Here is a 14,080-nt window from a genome sequence, read left to right as displayed (position 1 = left end):
TCTCACGTGTTCATGCAGCACGAAGCTCACACCGAGCATCACCACCACCAAATTAATAGGACCTGCGGGTCACGCTCGAGTAAACTCCGTACGTGCACACATAAATTTCCTCTTGTATAATAAAATACAATGTTTACAATCGTCATTCTGTAAACTCTACGAACCCAACCAATGCACGGACTCCCATCCCAAAGGATTCGTAAGGTTAATATTTTTACTTGGCCTCGGGTTTACAGAACACATCTAATCATGGTAAAGCTTCAAGCGGAAAGCATCCCTTTTTTTTTACGCCAAATTTACAGGACAATTTTAGTGTACACGATGGACGAGTTCTTCCCTGCAGCTACACTCTGAAGGATCACTTAACGCACTGTACCACCCTTGACCACAGGGACCCAGTGTTAAAAAATACGAATAGATAAATGCCTTTGCGTGGTCTCTGTAAAATAATGACATAACCCATAAAAATAAATCCTAATTCAGTCGTGGTGAGAATATAAACTACACAATGATAACAGTCTTTACCTAGTAACCAGACCACCCACATTGACACTGAAGAAAATAATGACGCCATAAAAGAATATAAAAAAACAGCATTCACTCCACTTCTCATCCAAATATTTACATGAGGAAGAGAATGTGAAGAAAAATTAACATTAACTTTATTTTCAGTATAAATTAATGTTTCCTCGTGTCTTGCCTTGACAACATCCTGTGAATGTTGCCAGACAGCGAAATATTGTGCGGGAAAAGTGTCATCTGATGTGTTACACCCCTATTGACCTTGATATTCTACAACTTTACTCTCAATTGGCATTAGCAATATTGGATGCAATATTTCTGCGATATCGTGAAATAGGCCGCTATGAGTTGGCAATAACCTCCACAGTATATATGCTCACACTCCTTCCGCTGACGATCTAGCAATTTTGTGCTTTTTCAGCCTCGATACTCTCAACTTTTCTACTGGCCAGAATATTTCCTTAAAATCACGGGGGAAAAAAGTCACTGAAGGAGATAATGAACCAGTTTTATATACTCAGCTGTTGAACCCAACCTGTAAGTGTAAATTAATTTGAACCAAACATTCCAAAGAGTCGATCATTTTTTTTATATAATAGAAAGAAGAAGAGGAATAAAGAGAAAGAAAAACGAACAAAATAAATGTCTCCTCATTCATGACGTTAGGGAAGACTTAATTAAATAACGTCAATAACTGTAATAATGATACAACACATATACGAATAACAATAACGAAACTGTTGCCAAAGATAATAAAAGCAATATTCACTTTCCAGGAAATGAAATATGAACATAAATCCTGTTTTCCCTGAACACTGCCACAAAAATTTAATATAATTTGTAAAAACAACACACATACACACATGTTTACACATCCACACACACACACACACATATATATATATATATATATATATATATATATATATATATATATATATATATATATATATATATATATAACACAATGGTATATGTTATTTTTAACAGTTCATTGTAGTAGTTACAAAGTCAAATTAAACTGACATATTCACGAAAGACGAGTTACGTTTAATGAGGCCAAGTCGTGTTCAACGGAGCAGTCATGTTCAACGGGGCCGAGTCGTGTTCAACAGGACAGAGTCGTGTTCAACAGGACAGAGTCGTGTTCAACAGGACAGAATCATGTTTAATGGGGCCGAGTCATGTTCAACGGGCCCGAGTCATGTTCAACAGGATCGAATCATGTTCAACGAGATCGAGTCATGTTCAACGAGATCGAGTCATGTTCAACAGGCCCGAATCATGTCCAACGAGATCGAGTCATGTTCAACGGTGCCGAGCCATGTTCAACGGGGCCAGAACAGCAAACGTTCAAAAAAGTTTAAATTCCCCCTTAAAAGCAGACTGTGCGGACACCTCCACCTGACTCAAAAGCTCTGCGGATCAAAGTTTGAGAACAAAATTAACGTAGCAAATGCACTGTGACTCATCGATACAACTTCAGAAAAAAAATAACAACCACACAATTATTTCACAACCCGGAACCATCATAAAGGTTCCTGGGTCTGTATATACGGTTATGCACAATATGCACCCTGTAGCTGTTACCATTTCCGGGTTAGCGTGTGTTGTCAGCCATGTCTCGAATTAGGTCATTCTTGGTCCAGTCGCCTTAATGCTTACCATCGTTTCTATACCTGTTGCACTGTTTTTGTACACTGCCTATATACCTGCACAGTCATATGTACATTATTTTTATACCTGTATTGTCTATGCAAAATTGTTTGTATACCTGCACTTTCTATGTACAGTCCCTTTCACTAGTGGGTTTACAGGGGCTCGTCAGGTTTTGTGCAGTGTGGCAGCCCTGTGTTTGTTTACATTCGACAGAAGGAAACTCGCAATAGTAAACACACTATAGAATCAAATTAACACAAAATATCTCAGTGTAATGATCTGTGGAATGTTTACATGACGAGCCCCTGTAAACGCAGTAGTGAAGGGGACTGTAGTAGATTGTCTATATACCTGCACTCTCTTATGTTACATGTTAAATCAATGGGAATTTATATACCATTTCACTGAATAAATGTCTATTGATCTCTTCCAGCGTTCACACGACAAGCATCTCTACGTTCCACGACACGGAAGAGTCATGGTGCTTCCTCGCGACCTCTTCCTCCTCCCGTACTACCCTAAACTTGCGACCCTTTCTCCTCCCATACGACCTCTTTAGCGTAATCATAGTGAAAATATCGCATTATGTATCGATCAACAGAATCATAACCACCACTTAGTACACACATGGTAACTAGTGGCCCGAGCCTTTCATAAGAACATTAGGCTATGCTCTGTGTAGCCTGCCTGCCTGCCTCATAATCCTGCTAGGCTTACTCTATACATAAAACATCAGCCACAAACACACTGATTACGTCTTTCATTTCCATTTATATTTCAGTTTCATTCCCGTTCCACCATTTCCAATCACTGGCTACATTTCAGTTATGGTAAATCTCAACATGAAAGCCTAGAGTGAGGATAAAAGTGAATCATTTTTAATCATAGGTTCCACGTACACAAAAATGGCAGTCAATTATTGAATACAAATATGCCAACCAACGGGCAGGCGGAACATTTATTGCGCAGAGTAAATAACAAACTCCACGTCAACAACCTCTAACTATACAACCATGATAATTATGTAATGTGATGCCACCCTGACAACTTCCTGATGCGTTCGTAAGCTCTATGAATGCTCTTTCCAACCTACTGACTGACTAACCAAATGAGGTGGGGGGAGGTTCTTGCACCATAAGACATCTGTACCACATCCGTCACTTGCAGTGACAACATTACCACATCCCTGTCACTCACCGACACACTGTGAAAACATTACCACATCCGGCATCTATACCTACACACTGTGACATTACCACATCCCCGTCACTCACACTTGCACAGTGACAACATGACTACATCTGTCACTCACACCACATTTTTCTATCCATTTTTATCTCTCCGTCAAACTTAAAAGCCTATCTCTCATTATCTCTCCATCTAAGGTTTTATTATCTCCCCGTGTCCTTGTCTCCCCCTACCCATACCTCTTCCTCCTACATCCCACCACTGCCCCCCCCCGCCCATTCATCCTTTCCTTCACCTCATCTTGCGCATATATATATATATATATATATATATATATATATATATATATATATATATATATATATATATATATATATATATATATATATACTGCTAATGAATATGATGTACAGTATTTCTTTGTGTATGAACCTCTGTCCTGCGTGGCAGTGAGAAGTGATACCACCCTCAGTGTCAAGACCAGACTGAATTACTCAGAATAGGCGAACTGTACTCCAAGCCTTGTCAATAAATTTGTTAAACCAAAAAGCGCCACCAACCACCAGGGCCATAGAAGACTCTCTCTCTCCCCAGCTGGAGGCCACAACACCCCTGATTCTCATTATGTTGACTAGGCAGGTTAGAAACACATCTGTCAACAACATGACTAAGACAAAGATTCACGCTGAAACTTCAATACCACTTAAGAGAATCACTGAGTCAGTACTTTAATAAAATGCTGACGGTAGCTAATCAAAACATTTATGGCAAGTGTTCACCGTCGTATAATTTAACACCTGCACTGAGAATGATCGAGTCTGTCCTTCAAAAAAACAAATAATAAAATATTGACAAATTGACATCTACTGGACCCTCAATATAACGGAATTTCATCTGTGTATAGTTCGTTAAATGGAGGTTTCATATCTAACGGACCCTAGCTTATACCAAGACTTTCCTCTCTATATAATCCATTAAAATAGAGTTATCACTGTATGCTTTTAAGCGTTTAATGTAAATCACTTGAAGCAAAGATACAAAACTTAAGCTAAGAGAACACTGACCCGAGTTAAGAAGAGTTCCCCCAGCAGTCACTAGATGGACACATGGCAGAGTTTCATTATCAATCACCCAGTAGTGTTACCGACATCCATAAGGTCAAGACACTCACCTCCCCTTAACCCCTCGCCCTCTGATCGATATAGGGGTGATCTCGACGCCCCTGTAAGGTAAACAAGGAGAGAGACTTGGCGACTATACACTTGCCTCTCGTGGGTACTCGAGAGCCCAAGTCATTTTCCTCTCGGAGCTGATCCTTTGTGTAGCCTCCCCCCTAGAGACAGTGGAGGGCTTACCTATCCTCCAACACTGAGAGAGAGGTTGTCACCGTCTCCGCTAGCTCACAGGGACCCACCACCCGTTTGTCCCACCCTTTTGTATAGACAAAGTACCTTCCAAATTTAAAGGTCCAGGCTGTTATAACATTCATACGCTCACTGTTTTGGCGTCATTTTTTGTTTATCGTAGTTGCAAGTCTGCCAGTCAAGTAGTGTACCCTCATTACTAGCAATGAAGAAGAAAAAAATCTTGGATGAGATTTTGGGAGAAGTGAAGGCAGAACTCTCCAAATTAGAAACTATTTTGGCCTTCATCTCTGTGCCGTAGCTTGCAGTAAGCCAGTTAAGATCTCGTTTTCACATCACCAGCAAAGAGGAAACTTTACCCCGAGGAACTTTTCAGAATCCCAGCACCAACAGATTTCCCCTTTCCACGAGCCAGCACAAGTATTCAACACCAGGCAGGTTGATAAGCTGTTTCACCCAGAACTGGATGAGCTGGGCCGCAATGGTTACGCCAGCCGCGAATACCAACAACCTGCTGGATCACAAGATTGAATACGTATATTGGGCCAACTGGAGCCGTGTTGGGTAGAAACAGAACTCGCGAAATCATTTTATCTCCCCCCCCCCCCACCATTTAAAATAAATCTGAATGAACACAAAAGGGATACACGTTTCAGAGTGACCACACACACACACACACACAGGACAGGGAGAAACGAAGAAGGAAATGAGGTCAAGTAGGAAGAAGAGAATAGCATGGAGGAATAAGAAGAGGGCAAAGAGTGGAGGAAGAAGAGGGCAAGGTGAAGGAAGAAGAGGGCAAGGTGGAGGAAGAAGAGGGCAGAAGGAAGAAGAGGGCAAGGAGGAGGAAGAAGAGAGCAAGGAGGAGGAAGAAGAGAGCAAGGAGGAGGAGGACAAAGGGGAAGAAGGCAAGGAGGAAGAAGAGGCAAGATCAACTATAAAACTCATACAATTATCTTAAAAACACTTCACTTAATTAACTCAAGAATAAATTCCCTAAAAACACCATTAAATCCAAACAAATAAACTTCATAAACGATAAATCATAAAATAAGTAAACGAATAAATGTAAATGTATGTAAACAGGAATAAACGACACTTTCTTTACATTCCAGCCCCCAGGTGTTAGTGCTTGGGTGAGGACAGGTGCCGGTGTTACATCCCCCCCACCACCCCATGAAAATCTTAACGAGGAGTCAACAATGTAATGGCATAAAAGGATTCAGTGTGACCAATGCCTTCAGCCTCAACTGCTCTCTCTTGTCTTGGTGTTGAATGCTTTGGGTTCGTGGTGTGTTGAATATTTTGGGTTCGTGGTGTGTTGAATTATTTTGGGTTCGTGGTGTGTTGAAAGCTTTGGGTTCGTGGTGTGTTGAAAGCTTTGGGTTCGTGGTGTGTTGAATACTTTTAGTTTGGGTTACTTTGGCCAAGCTGTTTAATACTTTGGTCATATTAGATATTATAATAGTTTTGGGGGTAGTTTTTATCGTAATGCTAAATACTTCTAGAATTGGGTATTTTGGTCATCCTGTCTACTATTTAAGTTTTTTGGATACTTTGGTAATGTTAATAATTTTAGTTTCTTTTAGTTATATATACTTTGACCATGGTGCCTAATACTATTTTTTATGTCTACTACTTTCGTTATCAGGGATTTTGGACATAGTATCTAATAATTTTTTTTTAAATAATTTAGCCATAGTCTATTAATTTAGTTTACAATACTTTGGTCTATCTATTTATAAGAACTGGGGACCCAAGCCTTGTGTTTAGTTAGACTGGGAAGGGGGGAGGGCGCTATTCGATCATTTACCACCTATTACAGTCTAGAGATAAACACCAACACAGTCTATCTACAAAACGAAAACTGTTCCATAGGTCAGTATATTCAACAAGACGGGTTTGATCACTTTGATTTTTATTAACTTTCTTTCCATTTCATCTTTGAGCGGCCCAGTTATTATGTATTTTCCACTTTAAAGGCAAAGAAAAATACTTAAATCCCTCCATACACGTCATTATAACTCTTCGTATATTCTACTGTTTGAATGTAACAGAGACAGCGAAGCGCCTCTCAAGCAATGCGCCCCGAGTATGATTCACGCTTGGATCTTGCCGAATACCGCAGGTTTTCTCCTTGTATTCACAGACCCTCCCTGGGTAGTTATCGTCAGTGGTCAGAAATAAACTTATCTTTTCAAATGAGAATATTATAGTTAATGAGCGAAACAATACGTACAATAGCTAACAGTTAATGGTCAAAACAATACGCACCAAATGGCCAAAACAGAGGTCGATTTTTTTTTAAACTGAACAATGTTTGTTTTCTTCCGCCTGGTGAACTGAGGACATGACTAATGTTTGATATCCCGTGACGATTGATTTTTTTTAACTAATATATTCATCTTCTCTAACAGTGTTTGTAATTGGTCCCCAGTTCCAACAGACCCTAACCTAACCTAACCCTTAGCTAGGATTCAGGGGCTCTTAAGATTGTGGGTCATTATAATGGTCAGGGCAGGTAAAGCTATAGATTAGATTTGGTTAAGTTTGATTACGGTTTAGTTAAGTTAGGTCAAGGTTTATAGCTCTTCTATAGACCTTGCGTTAGGTTAGCTTAGATTAAGTTCAGTCAGGTCAGGGTAGGTTAGGTTAGGCTAGGTTTGGTTAGATCAAGTTAGGTTAGGTAAAGGTTGAAGCCTATTTGACCAATCACGTTCATCATCTGCATATGCATTACACAGACACGGAATGACAAATAATCACAAGTCATCGTTTTCAAGAACCACTCACAAGACCAATGGAATGATAAGCCAAAGGTCCCAGTCCTTGTAAGGCATGACATCAACAATATCAAACCGTGTCGTGCTGTAAAAAAAAAATATTATCAAACCGTGTCGTGCTGTAAAGCCATCACGACACAAACAATATCAAACCAATTCGTGTTGTATAAAAAAACGACACAAATAGATTAATGTCGCAAAAATCCGAGAGAAAATTAATGTATAACTAAAAATATGATGTAGAGTAAACACTGACCTAGAAATCTCAACAACACGAAGTACTTAGTCAATGGTGGTGTATTCACTCAGGCTCCACTGTGATCCATTTAGCCAGGCAATCATATAACACCACTAAATGATGCAGAGTAATCGTTAACAATGTATTCATTTGCATATTAATCAATGAAAAGGTAATCAATAATGCAGTCATCAACAATTACCAAAACAATGATTCGTCCAACGAGAGGTTTGGTGTTCAGTAAGGTTTTATAGGCACGTTTGTATCCCCCAAGAAGAGTAAGGAACGACTTTTATAATGCCGTTAACACACGGGAATTATTGTACTGTACCTAAATAATCTGGTTGAGTAAGTTTTAGGTTGTCAAAATCCTTTGTCTGTTTTGAGCGCGACCTTCGAGTGACATGGATTGGGTACATTATCACTTTGCTCGTACTATATAACTGTGTATGTAAAGATATGTCAGTACAAACTTTATGAACCTGTTGAAATACTGGTGATCCTAGTAGCTACTTCCACAAGACACAACTGTACCTTTATACTTAGATCTTTTATATATCAGATATTTCTTATATTTTCCTAATCTGTTATGGTACAGTCTATATTACCCCGTCTACGTGGGAAAATTTATTGTGTCTCCTAACCTAAACATGTAATATGCTAATGTATTTACAACTAATGCATTTAAACAAACTCTCTCGGCTACATTATAACACTATAACAGCCACCGCCTGAAGGTTATTGTAGGTACAGAACGAGTATACTCTCCACTAATACATCTGAATGAACTTTTTCATTTGACTGCTGCTATACACCGTCACCACTCCCACAGTCCTAATGAGACAATCAAACGAATTTCAGAATCAAACTAACAATGAGCTAATGCTGAGGGCGCGTCCCAATACTATACTGGAAGGGGTTTCACTCTCAATTACTGCTTCTAACATAAAAATATGCAGGAAGAGATCAGACAAGTGTCGTTCTCAAATCTATTTACCAAGGCGTCCTATTGTTAAAGACTGATGATAATTTAATGCAGAATGATTGAACTGAGGGAGTTTGTTACAAAGAAGAAAACACTTGTGAACGACAGTTCAGTGCTTGCTTCCTAGGGCAGAGGTTCTACAGGATAAAATTTCAATCGAGAAATCATGAGCCCTCCCAGATGCCCTCGTAGACCGATGAAGGGCTTATACTGTCTAGACTATTAATTGGTCTCGAGTCAACATTGTGTTTCAACCACCACAAACTATCCTCTTGAAATATTTTCCTTGGCCAGATATTACATAAGAAAAAATAGAGCATCGCAACCTAACCAAAAATACTGTAGATTTTCTAGTAGGGGTAAAAAAAAAATAGAGTTCCGCTTGGTGATTACATGATGTATACGTGCCAAGAATTCGTCTCTTTCACTCCAGCTACAATAGCTTCACCATGACAGTACAGTGAGCAGTGAGAGAAATGTGTCTTAAGGAGTAATCAGGAGACCAGAGTTTGAGAGAGACAGATTTCCGTGTAGCTGCGTGGAGACAGACAAGTTTTGTTTTTGACCTGGGGAGATGCGGGCCGAGAAATACAGGTTTCTGAGTTAGGAAGAGACTGTACAGAGAGCAGATGATGAGAGATACAGGTTTCTGAGTACGGAAGAAAGGTTAGAGAGAGCAGAAGATGGCAGATACAGGTCTCTGAATGGGAAAAATAGTTATACAAAGATAAAGGTTTGAGTAGGAGCAATAATGTCAGCTACATTGAGAGACGAAGGTTACAGCTACACAGGAGGAAATACAGGTTATAGAGTATGTGGAGCAAGATGCCGGTTACTTACACAGCAGGTGGTGAGGCTAGTTTTTGAGTTGGGTATGTGCAAGTTAGTGAAGGAACGGTCAGAGATATACACGTTACATACAGGGTGTCCCATTTATATGTCTGACAATTACTTGTGTAATAATACAAAGATTGTTAATAATAAATTACAGAGAAGTACAAACATGGGTGTTTTGTTTTACTGTACTCTAGTCACATTATTACAAGTCTACTTCTTAAAAATATACAAAAAATAAATGATGTCCATTACAATTGATGCACTCCCTGAAGTGAACCAGCACATCGTTCATCACTGCTTGAAGTGTGTCATGTTGCAGAACTTTCTCGTTCATAATTGAGAGATAAAAACGTGGTGCTTGAGAACATGCTTGAGAACATATGGCTTCAACAAGATGGGGCAACATACTACGTAGCAACATCTAAGACATCAACAGTTTGGGGAGAGGATAATCTCCCGGGTAGGCAATGTTTTGTGGACGCCCCGAGCCCCAGAATTGTCCCCGACACATTTCTTTCTTGGGGGATCTTTGAAGTCAGGTGAACAAGGCACGTACTAAAACTAGATATGACCTAAAAATGAGGATCACTGAAGCCATCACTGCTATCCAACATTACCCACTGTAAGCAGTGAGGAGCAGTGTTCTGGTTCACTTCAGGCGGGAGAAGACGCTGGTGTGATATACTGTACTCTTGTAATGATCAGTCCAGAGAATCCGGTTAATTAGTTTGGTTAAGACAGGCAAAGCAATCACTAAATGGAGACCATGTTTTACACATCTTCGGACCACGAGATGATAGTAACTGGTCAACTTTTGAAGATAATGACCCAAAACCACTGGTGTTAAAGAACCCACAACATACTGTACTATTTCTTCTGCCTCATGCGGTCAAAAACATTGCTCTATATTATAAGACTTAATAAAAAGAATAATGATGGGAATGATTTATATAAATATCTCCAGCAAGACATTTTTCTTGTAAAATTAAAATCCCCCCCCCCCACAAAAAAAATAATCACTCAATAAATACAGTATTGTTTTAAACCAACAAACTCACGAAACTGCAAGACTGCGTGGAGTATATCAGAGTATATCATAGCCCGACCGCCAGTGACCACCACATACAGGGAAACTTTACGAGAACCAGAACAAGTGTTATTTTGTAGCTAATAGAAATACTGTATGTAACTCATCCACGCTGTAACATACTTTAAGAGTGGGTAAACAACTGGGAGCTTCACTCAAGTTATTTATATTATTATTATAATTGTTCTTGTAAAGAGAAACAAAATACGTTAAGCAACACATGCAGTCACTCTTATGATTCTTCTTCTTGCCCCAATTCGTGCGTAAACAGTATAACCCGTCCATCCCTTGATGCTTAATTCCAGCCCATTCACGTTTGTTGGAAAAAAAAACAAGCAACGTAGAGCAATGAAATTTTATAAGCTTCTTTAATAAAATGTGGGATTGGCTCAATGTAGTTTCTGTTTGACTGATTTTTATAAAAGTGCTGACAAAAATGTTTCAATCATTAGTCTTACAAACGTGTTATTGCGAAATCTAAACACGATATTTACACTTCCGCCAGAAACGGTGAAAATACTCAACAATTCTGGAGCCAATGCAACTCCACTCTTTACCGAGGAAATTGAGAAAATCAGGCGTAGTCACCAATTTGGTCCCAACAGAAAAAAAATTGTGAACGTGTCTCACTACACAGTCATTTACAACATTCTAAGTTCCGTGAAACTCTTATATCCACCAAGATAATTAAACATTCTGTCAAACCAAATGAGCAGGAATCTATCATAACAAATCCTAGCATCCAGCTGCAAAAAAAAATCGGCTGCGTTTGGGGACAATAACAAGTCAATGGCAGAGCAACACGCTAAACTACACCACGCACACGACTGTACAGAGCACATTCATCACTTGAACATAATGCAATTTCAAATTATTTACTGGCAATATTGTTAATCTGAGGGGGCTAATTTGACAAATTTCTTCACAAATCACCACGCAAAAACTACTTTGGGTATAAATGAAGTTTAAACATTAATTCAATATCTTAAACCTGAATATTGATACAGAATACTGGGGAAAAGGACACTATTGATCAATCGGGCTCCCTTGATCATTCCACATAGCATCACATAGAACTGGCCACTCCATGTGGTCCTTCAGACACTAGTTGTAATTCCATATGGAGTCAGACACGACTTATCACTCAAAGGAACAAACTACTGCTCATTCTACCTTCATAATTAGGCACCATCCATCACTAACAGGTCAGGGAGATACTACTGCACAGTCTATCTTGACATGCACACACTTTCACTCTCCACCTGGACGCTCACTACTGGTCAGGCCACTTACACAGTCAGGCACTGCTCTCTCACTCAACCTAGATTTGAATAGATGTAATAAAGTAAAATTTCCTACGGATCAAAATAAAAATTCTCACGCCTGGAATCATGAAATATTTACCCCATAAAATTATGAAAACAATTTATTGTCAGTAAGAGAAAATTTGACTACCATTACTTATTATTCCATAATCTATACTACAAACCACTTGTGTTTATGAGCAAGTCACTTTAAAGAAGAGAGTCGTAAATGCCCTACTTGGGAAACAAAAATTTTGTTTACAAAAATCAAGAGGGTTTTAAATTCATTGTCAAGTACTGTAAACTCCTCACAGACTTGAACAAAGCGATTAATTCGGTTATTATTGAACCCGTCTTTACACTCACATAATCATAACAGGTTACATTATACAGGACAAAAAAATCACAGGTACCGGTAGTTAAGTGTCAACATGACTGAGTTTGTTTGTTTAAATCTCACTGAAAATAACATCAAAGACAATTCCCACTTATATATAACATGGAATAAATCAAGTGTGTGCTTCGAGAGCCAGACGTCATTAGATTAACTTACATCAAAGCCTGAGCTAATATTTACGTCATTTCATTTTTCCAGTCCAGTCGTTTTACCTGGCTTGCTCTCTTTCTTCCAGCATCAACAACGTTCTACGTGTTATTCAGACAAGGCCTCAACACCGACAACACAGTGGAGGTCTACACTCACCTAGAGGACAACTGAAGACGAGCTCAACACCTGCAGTGTAGAAGACTCAACGTATTCACGTATAAGCACACATACAACACGAACGAACGGCGCACCAGCCAACCATACATAACCACTGCCCGAGCAAGACTGAGCTCAGCTGAGGAGCCTGTGTGAGGGAGGGAGGTTCGCGCACTCGCATAGTGAGGTTTCTTCTGCCCATTATTTGGTGGCAGTATAATTTCGCGCTTACCACTATGTTATGTTTTAAGTCGCGTAAATATAGATATTTTCACTTATCATTACAGTACTGAATGCAAACTTGGTTGATTTCGCCACTGTAAGACATACACTATACTGTGTTAAGCTTCTGTATGAATAACAAATTAAAAGAAAAATATACACATTAGCGCTAGACCTGCCAGCAGGGGGTATTATTGACAACTCTGATGTTTCGAATTGAAGGGGTTTCACTCTTCGTCAAAAATTAACAAGCGAGAAACATTGTTCACACACGGTGGTCGTTGGGAGGAGGCGGCGAAACTTGGTGATGGATGAGTGTGGCAAGTGTATGAAGGATGACCAGAATGATGATCACTGGAAAACAACCCACCCCCCTCGCCCCCATCCAACCAGCAGGAAGGGCTGGAGGGAGGGGGAAGCTGCTGCGATTGTATGCGGAGGGAGTGAAGGAGGCCCATGTTTCATTGCTTCTCGTCACCCGCATTGCAACTACAGTTATGCCGCGCTACTTATTGTAGTTATTCAGATTCTGTCGTTTTTTACGTACTTACCTGTAGCAATATTCTAACCACTCGGCTATCTCAGTAAGTACAATTATTATTATGAACTTCTACAATTATGCTTAGGTTTAGCCAGGTTTAACGTCAAATGATTTTATTCAGCACAGAGAGAAACACAAGGGATTAAGAATATGTCCTTCAAATGCCATAAAGATCTTGAATTTTAAAGTGTCTGACTTTTAGACGGCGCAACAATTTGGATCGATACGGATTCCTCACCGTGCGTGTGTGTATTTGTAGAGGTCCGAGTGACTGTAGGAGCAGGCGGTGTTTCTGCCAATGATTCCCATTACTTTAGATGAAACATATTGAGATGAATTAATAAAAACTATCCAAGAAAAAATAGAGAAATTACATACTGAAAAGCGACATTATTGATATGAAAAAAATTACTAATAATAGTTCTTCCACTTATATCTAAATTCCATCACCCATCAACTATTATTTACCAAACCTTTCACTCGATAAATAGAAAATGCTAAGCTACAAGACTCTTTATTCCTATTACATTTACTTTAAACTTTTCGGAACAATTTCAACATACTATTCGTATCAGCAAACCTGAAAATCGGAAGGGAACTGTCTCATCAAATACTTGTGTGTGTATATTATATATATATATATATAT

The 14,080-nt window shown here is 39.2% G+C and overlaps 1 long non-coding RNA gene across 2 annotated transcripts in view; it reads right to left on the bottom strand.

The window, feature by feature from the left end:
- The window catches only part of LOC121866123, a 115,401-nt gene extending 102,613 nt beyond the window's left edge, over positions 1-12,788 (bottom strand). For both annotated transcript variants that reach the window (XR_006088892.1, XR_006088893.1), the window contains exon 1: positions 12,671-12,788. This is a non-coding gene — a long non-coding RNA (uncharacterized LOC121866123). The remainder of the gene's footprint in view (positions 1-12,670) is intronic.
- Positions 12,789-14,080: the final 1,292 nt, after the last annotated feature.

Source organism: Homarus americanus, unplaced genomic scaffold (assembly GCF_018991925.1).
Source record: "Homarus americanus isolate GMGI-L3 unplaced genomic scaffold, GMGI_Hamer_2.0 scaffold43264, whole genome shotgun sequence".
NCBI classification, from domain to species: Eukaryota; Metazoa; Arthropoda; class Malacostraca; order Decapoda; family Nephropidae; genus Homarus; species Homarus americanus.
The sequence above is the reverse complement of the archived record's forward strand: the minus strand, read 5'-3'. Positions and strand labels throughout refer to the sequence as shown.